The sequence below is a fragment of the Chiloscyllium plagiosum genome, unplaced genomic scaffold, assembly GCF_037043375.1.
Source record: "Chiloscyllium plagiosum isolate Xiang-an unplaced genomic scaffold, Cpla_swu_hap1 HiC_scaffold_24, whole genome shotgun sequence".
In the NCBI taxonomy this organism is placed as follows: domain Eukaryota; kingdom Metazoa; phylum Chordata; class Chondrichthyes; order Orectolobiformes; family Hemiscylliidae; genus Chiloscyllium; species Chiloscyllium plagiosum.
In genome coordinates this window covers 10,736,199-10,744,591 of record NW_028270162.1, presented here as the reverse complement: position 1 = coordinate 10,744,591, position 8,393 = coordinate 10,736,199, and positions in this window count along the sequence as shown.

The window sequence follows — 8,393 nt, the reverse complement described above, 5'->3', positions numbered from 1 at the left end:
TAATTAAAAAGTTTGGAATTAAGAGTGCAATGAATCGACTGTCGGAGAAACCCATCTGGCTCACTCATGTCCTTTAGGGAAGGAAACTGCCATCTTTACCTGGTCTGGCCTGCACGTGACTCCAGACCCACAGCAATGTGGTTGACTCTTAACTGCCCTCTGGGGAATTAGGGATGGGCAATAAATGCTGGCCTAGCCAGAGATACCGACATCCTATGAATGCATTTAAGAAAAAGAGTTGCTGGGTGCATTTGGAGGGTGGGACAACAGAGAGAGGTCCCTATAGCTACTGATTAAAGTGGCTGCAGTTAGGGATGTGGTTACATCAAGTGAGATTCAGCACCAAGGGTTGGGTTGTGTGTTTTTTTTTAAAAAATCCTCCTCCTTTTCACAGGCTCTGTTTGCAACTGAAGTCAGGTCTGCAGGGCTCTTGGTTTAAATTCTTTCATGGGATGGGGATGTCACTAGCAAGGCCTCAGATGTCCCTAACTGCCCTCAAACAGAGGGTCTCTAACCACATTTGTTCCACTGCAAAGTCTATCCAAAGGATGCCCACTTTGAAGAAGTTCCCCGTTCTCCCTCAGATGTACACTCAAAGTCCCTTTCTCACTGCCACAGCACCATGACCTCCTCAGGCCTCCAGACCACCCAATGGAACAAACTGGCTACTACAGGTAGGATTCAAACTCATGGCCCCAGAACATTAGCCTTGGTCATAGGGTTAGCCCTCCAGTGGAGTCGGACCTACACTATCATCTCCCCCCAGCCCTGATTTCTCCAATGGCCCTCACACAGCATTAGCAGAGAGAGGTTTTAATGGGGCCAGAGTGTCATTGGGTTTGTAAAATCCAACAGGACAAAGGTCAACTTTGAGATGTGACCAGGACTCTGAGCTCTGCACTTGACTCCCTCAGTCTTTCCACTTCCCTACTTTTATTTAATTTCAAAAATATACTTTATTCACACATTATCTATAATAATTTGAAGGCAAAACAGGGCTATACAGACTTTGCAGAAAATACAGGCTTTTTGACAAACCCCATTTGAGCTTCAATCCAGGTTTCTAAAGGTAAAAGGAAAATTATTTACACTCCCAGTAAGGCTACAAAAGGAGAGAGTGAAATTTAACAGACCCTCCTATTTTGGCAGGGCCACCTCAGACAGTGGTATTTCCACACTGCACATTGGCAGCAGCTGCCCTAGGCTTTAGTACATAGACATGGACCTTGGAATGTGCCAGTCTGCAACATACTCAGGGTCAACTCGGCCTCTATTAGGGCATCAATGTGGACTTCACCAGTTTCCTCATTTCCCCCCCCCCCCCCCCCCCTTACCTCAGTTCCAACCTTCCAGCTCAGCACTGTCCTCATGACCTGTCCTACCTGCCAATCTCCCTTCCCACCTATCCACTCCACCCTCTCTTCTGACCTATCACCTCCATCCCCATCCTGCACTCTTTGCTACCTTCTCCCCAGCCCCACCTCCCCATTTATCTCTCCACTCTGGAGGCTCCCTGTCTCTATTCCTGATGAAGGGCTTTTGCCCGAAACATTGATTTTCCAGCTCCTCTGCTGCTGCCTGCCCTGCTGTGCTTTTCCAGCACAACTCTGACCTAAATTCTGGTTTCCAGCATCCGCAGTCCTCACTTTTGCCCTCTGCCTCTATTCTTCCTTAGCATTCTGTATCAAAATAAATATTTAACAAAGTCACAAAAAAGGTGGTATTAGTGAACACTTTGTTGCATTTTCATTCTGACCAAGAGGACAAGGTTGAAATAGAAGTATACAGAACTAGACTAAAATGACAATGATTAGATAGAAACAGACTCTGCAACTGTGACAAACTGATTAACTGGTTGCAAATTGGAACTTCAGGTGTTAGGCAAAATATAAGGTGGAAAATACCGCCACCTAGTGTAGGAAATACAGCATTTTAAACAAAGGGAAATTGGCAGATCTTTCAGAGACATTCCAAAACGTTTTGTTAGCTCAGCTGGAAGATTTGTAAACTGTGAAGGAACACAGTGTGAAATTCCCACAGAACATTGACAAGTTGGAGGAGTGGGTGGATAGGTGGCAGATGGTGGTCAATGCAATGCTGAGAAGAGTGAGGTTATGCATTTTGGTAGAAAGAATTTTGAAAGACTATCAAATAATGGGCACAATTCAAAAAGGGAGTGCAGAGCAGAGGGAGCTGGATGTAACTGCACACAGATCATTGAAGGTGGCAAGGCAGTGGAGTAGCAATAAATAAAGGATACAGTGTTCACAGCTTTATGAATAAGGATACAGAGTACAACATGGCTAGATGAAAGTGAGGACTGCAGATGCTGGAGATCAGAGTCGAGAGTGTGTTGCTGGAAAAGCACAGCCGGTCAGGCAGCATCCAAGGAGCAGGAGAATCGACAATTCAGGCATAAGCCCTTCATCAGGGTTAATTAATTGGCTTAGGGATGCACCTGACCTCTTCCTGACCTCTCCGCCCCCACCCCTCTGACCTATCACCCTCACCTTGACCTCTTTCCTCATCGCATTTCCAACGCCCCTCCCAAGTCCCTCCTCCCTACCTTTTATCTTGGCCTGCTGGACACACTTTCCTCATTCCTGAAGAAGGGCTTATGCCCGAAACATCGATTCTCCTGTTCCCAGTATCTGCAGCCCTCACTTTCTCTCTTGAGGGATGCACCATCATGGTTCAGGAAGTGAAGACCAATGGACCTCCCTTCCCCCTGGAGGCATGGGTCTGGGAGCTATTAGAGACAGGACGGGCATGGAGGAGGGGGTATGCCGTGAGGGAAGGTTTGAAAACAATTGAGGCATTTTCATTGGAATGGAGAAATTTAAATTTAGTGTCTCTCTATATGCTGAGTTTTCAAGATTAAGGCAAATGGTGGAAATATTCCACTGTTTGAACAGAGGAAAGGGAAACATTTAACTAAAAGAATGAAATGGACGTTCTTTGCAAATGGCAGAAACAACATCTGGAGTTTTTTCAGACCGTATTGTGTAATGTGCATTAGTGTCAAGTTCATGATAGCGGCCTACCGTTCAAAACAAGGCAGCTCAAATTCGGATTCAGTTAATTCAATCTGGAATAATCTGATTGGCTGTGATAACCATGGAACGACCAGATTGTTGCAAACACTAATCTGGTTGACCAGGGTTAGTTAGAAGGAAACATGTCATCTATACCTGATCTGGTCTCCACGTGACTCCAGTCCCACAGTAACATTCCTCTGAACTGCTCACTAAGTGAAGAGGTTCAGAATGTGCAAGTATCACAGATATTAGGAGAAAGAAAGTGATTTGTTTACTCTGAGAATCACTCAGGGGCAGCTGAGTTGGACAGCTCAATAATCTGTAAAGATTCTTTATAAACCAACATCAGAGTTAGTCTTTCACAGCTGACAGCAGGTTGTTTAAATGCTCACTTCATATCCAATGCCCTTGTCATACAATAATGGAAAAGCTCCGAGGAATGGCTGGGAAGGTATCATTGGAGCCAAGGAAGGTCAAAGCAAACTGGTTTCCTTTTGGTGTCGGGAGATTAAATTTGAAGGTGAAGGATGGAACCTTGAACTGCACCCAATATCATCGAAGAAACGTAACTTGAATTTTTAAATCACTTGCTCTGTGCAAGGGAAGTAAGTTATGGTCAGTTTCTCTTTTACCCTGGAAATGCTATTATTATTTAGCCTGTGTCCTTAAACCTCCTTTCACCACCACTGTTGAGGACCCATGGAATTAAGGCATGAGGTAGTATACATTTCAGACAGACAGATGACAGGTTGCAAATAGCACATGGTCATACTTTCAATACCAGACTTCAAAACGTCAAAATTATATAATTAAAACGGCAAATTTCACACAATGTTCATGTTGGAACTGGAAATTTAAGCACATCCCAAACCTGCACTTTCCCCCCACTCTCCTCCAAATGGCCTTCATTTACGTCCAGTCCTTACCATGAAAGGAACATATAGCTACATCTTAGAACCCCTTCTACATCTTAGAATATGGCATGTTAAAATTTGCATTCGCATTACACTTTGCACAGCATTACGATACCAACTTCACCGATTACAGAATATCAAGTCAGTGTTGCAAGGAAATAGCCCAGAACAGAGGGATTGGGGATTTCAACCATGTCTCTGCGGCTCTTAAGAATTCAGTTAGAGCCTCCCCCCAGTTTTACATCATATCCCTGCAATGATTTCTGCCTCCCATTTATTGAAGTCTCAGTGGAAAGCTGTACATGCCAATTCCAAACTAAGCACAGTGCAAGGCTCTTCAGGAAGTTATTTAAAATTTGAGCTCTCAGGTAATTGATCTTTTAGCTATTTGACACTGCAGAGAATGGTCAATTCAAGGTGGTGTTGACAGAGACGGAGACAGTGAGAGCACGCGCAAGAGAGACCTTGCAAAACAGAAAAGCAAACAAAAGTAAGCACCATCCAGAACATTTAACTATGAATACACTTTGTCATTGCTATTATGTTGAATAAGTGCAGTTTAAGTGAGCAAAACATAAAAAATATTCTTTGAAATGCAGTCTTTGAATCAGCCTTAACAGAAGGGCTCCTCTCCCATTAATCTGATGTTCATCTTATTCAGTGTGAAACTGATCAATGAATTTGCACACTTCACTCTCTGGACAATATACATCCTCAGGTTTCACTTAAAGTTGGATTGCTCACAGAATTATACTGTTGGGAAAATCCTACTTTCCACTAATGCAATTCCACTTGCTCAGTCACTTTTTCACATTAGCACTACCCCACATTAAGCAACTAATTTAAAAAAAATTCAAAAATTTGACAAATTGCTTGTAATGTTGCCATAACAAAAACTACACATCAATTGTCCCAAAGAAAGTCTGTGCGAGGAGACACAAACGTAAGAAGTTATTACCCTCCACCCCGCTATTCACTTCAGATGTGACCATTGCTAGCTGGTTCTCAAAAGGTGGTGGGAGCTGCCTGTTTGAACTACAGACAGACAGTACTGTTAGAGGGGGAGTTCGAGGATTTTGACCCAGGGACAGTGAAAGAATAGTCATACACTTGCAAGTCAGAATTGTAGGTGGTTGCAAGTGGTGTTCCCTGCTATTCCTGTCCTTCTAGATGATAAACAGACATGAAGTTTGGAAGGCATTGTTTAAAAGAGCATTGGTGAGTTTCTACAGTGCATAAGTCACACTGAGTGACCATGGTGGGGTTGGGGAAATGTGATACAAATGAAAAGGCTGCTTTGCCTTGGACGACGATGACGAGTATAGTTGGGATTGTACTTGTAATCTTAGGCATGTGGTGTGTATTCCATCACACTCCTGACTTGAGACTGAATGGTCAACAAATACTTACATCCTAATGAAGTATTTCTAATAGCCTTTGGAAATGTAAGTGGAAATCATTGTCTATACTTAAAATATTGCTGTATGCTCTATTCCTCTCTAGTGAGCCAACTAAAATGTGCCCAAGGATGGATGATGGCTACAGATACATCACCCTAATGTAGGAAGACTGTTTGGACTTGGCTGCACAGAATGGCTATTCATAAGAGTAGAATTTGAAGGTGCCTGACAACAATAGAAAGACGCACAAAATCTGACTGCCAAAAGCAAATCATCTTCGCTCAGCTCAAAGGCGGCATGGGAATGAGACAATGAGAGAAGTAATGTTTCAAATCTTCCCGGAGGGCTTAACGTAAATACAATAGCGATGGCAACATTCACAAGACCCTTACTGAGGAGGAAAGGGGCTTGGAGGAATCTCCTGTCTGGAGGTACAATTCTTTGGGAACATGTTGGCAAGAGAAAGTATAGAAGAGAGGAACGCCAGTGATCACAAAGCTAAGGACCACCTCCTGGATTTGGATCTAGGATCAGGCTCATCAGCCACACAGAGCCCAGGACCAGTGACATAGAATTTCTTAAATGGACATTCATTAGTGATTTATCAGTAAATGGCAGAACACAACGATTAGGCCAGACTACCCAGAATTGTATGACGTATATTGTTAGAGTCATAGAGGTGAACAGCACAGAAACAGACCCTTCCATCCAACTCTTCCACACCGGTCAGATATCCCAACCCAATCTAGTTCCACCTACCAACACCTGGCCCATATCCCTCCAAGCCCTTCCTTTTCATATACCCATACAAATGCCTTTTAAATGTTGCAATTGGACCAGCCTCCACCACTTCCTCTGGCAGCTCATTCCATTCCCCTCTCACCCAAAGCCTATGCCCTCTAGTTCTGGACTCCCCCACTCCATTGTCCATTTATCCTATCCATGCCCCTCAGGATTTTATAAACCTCTATAAAAGGTCACCCCTCAGCCTCCGACGCTCCAGGGAAGACAGCCCCATCCTGTTCAACCTCTCCCTATAGCTCAAATCCTCCAACCCTGGCAACATCCTTGTAAATCTTTTCTGAACCCTTTCAAGTTTTACAACATCTTTCCGATAGGAAGGAGACCAGAATTGCATGCAATATTCCAACAGTGGCTTAACCAATGTCCTGTACAGCCACAACATGACCTCCCAACTCCTGTACTCAATACTCTGAGCAATAAAGGAAAGCATACCAAAAACCTTCTTCACTATCCTATCTACCTGCGACTCTACTTTCAAGGAGCTATGAACTTGCAGTCCAAGGTCTCTTTGTTCAGCAACACTCCCTAGGACTTTATACAATTAATGTTAAGTCCTGTTAAGATTTGCTTTCCCAAAATGTAGTACCTCACATTTATCTAAATTAAACTCCACCTGCCACTGCTCAGCCCATTGGTCCATCTGATCAAGATCTCATTGTAATCTGAGATAACCTTCTTCGCTGTCCACTACACCTCCAATTTTGGTGTCATCAGCAAACTTACTAAATATACAACAGACAATAGTGCAGGAGTAGGCCATTCTGCCCTTCGAGCCTGCACCACCATTCAATATGATCATGGCTGATCATCCTTAAATCAGTATCCTGTTCCTGCCTTATCTCCATAACCCTGGATTCCACTATCCTTGAGAGCTCTATCCAACTCTTTCCTAAATGAATCCAGGGACTGGGCCTCCACTGCCTTCTGGGGCAGAGCATTCCACACAGCCACCACTCTCTGGGTGAAGAAGTTTCTCCTCATCTCTGTCCTAAATGGTCTACCCCGTATTTTTAAGCTGTGTCCTCTGGTTCGGTACTCACCCATCAGCGGAAACATGTTTCTTGCCTCCAGAGTATCCAATCCTTTAATAATCTTATGTCTCAATCAGGTCCCCTCTGTCTTCTAAACTCAAGGGTATACAAGCCTAGTCGCTCCAGTCTTTCAGCGTAAGGTAATCCTGCCATTCCAGGAATTGACCTCGTGAACCTATTCTGCACTCCCTCAATAGCCAGAATGTCTTTCCTCACATTTGGAGACCAGAACTGCACACAGTACTCCAGGTGTGGTCTCACCAGGGCCCTGTACAGCTGCAGAAGAACCTCTTTGTTTCTATACTCAATTCCTGTTATGAAGACCAGCATGCTATTAGCCTTCTTCACTACCTGCTGTACCTGCATGCTGACCTTCATTGACTTGTGAACAAGAACACCCAGATCTCTTTGTACTGCCCCTTTACCTAAATTGATTCCATTTAGGTAGTAATCTGCCTTCTTGTTCTTGCCACCAAAGTGGATAACCATACATTTATCCACATTAAACTGCATCTGCCATGCATCTGACCACTCACCTAACCTGTCCAGGTCACCCTGTATCCTCCTCACATTTCACCCTGCCACCCAGCTTAGTATCATCAGCAAATTTGCTAATATCATCTTCTATATCATTAACATATATGATAAAAAAGCTGCAGTCCCAGTACTGATCCCTGCGGTACTCCACGCCATTCCGAAATGCTCACATCCAAATCATTTATATAAATGATGAAAAGTGGCAGACCCAGTACCGATCCTTGTGGCACTCCACTGGTCACAGGCCTCCAGTCTGAAAACCAACCCTCCACCACCACCCTCGGTCTTCTACCTTTAAGCCAGTTCTGTATCCAAATGGCTCGTTCTCCCTGTATTCCATGAGATCTAACCTTGCTAATCAGTCCCCCATGGGGAACCTAGCCAAGCGCCTTACTGAAATCCATATAGATCACATCTACTGTGCTGCCCTCAATCTTCTTTGTTACTTCTTCAAAAAAACTCACGTTTGAGAGACATGATTTCCCACATGCTGAAAATGTGTTGCTGGAAAAGCGCAGGTCAGGCAGCATCCAGGGAACAGGAGAATCGACGTTTCGGGCATAAGCCCTTCTTCAGGAATGAGGAAAGTTTGTCCAGCAGGCTAAGATAAAAGGTAGGGAGGAGGGACTTGGGGGAGGGGCGTCGGAAATGTGATAGGTGGAAAGAGGT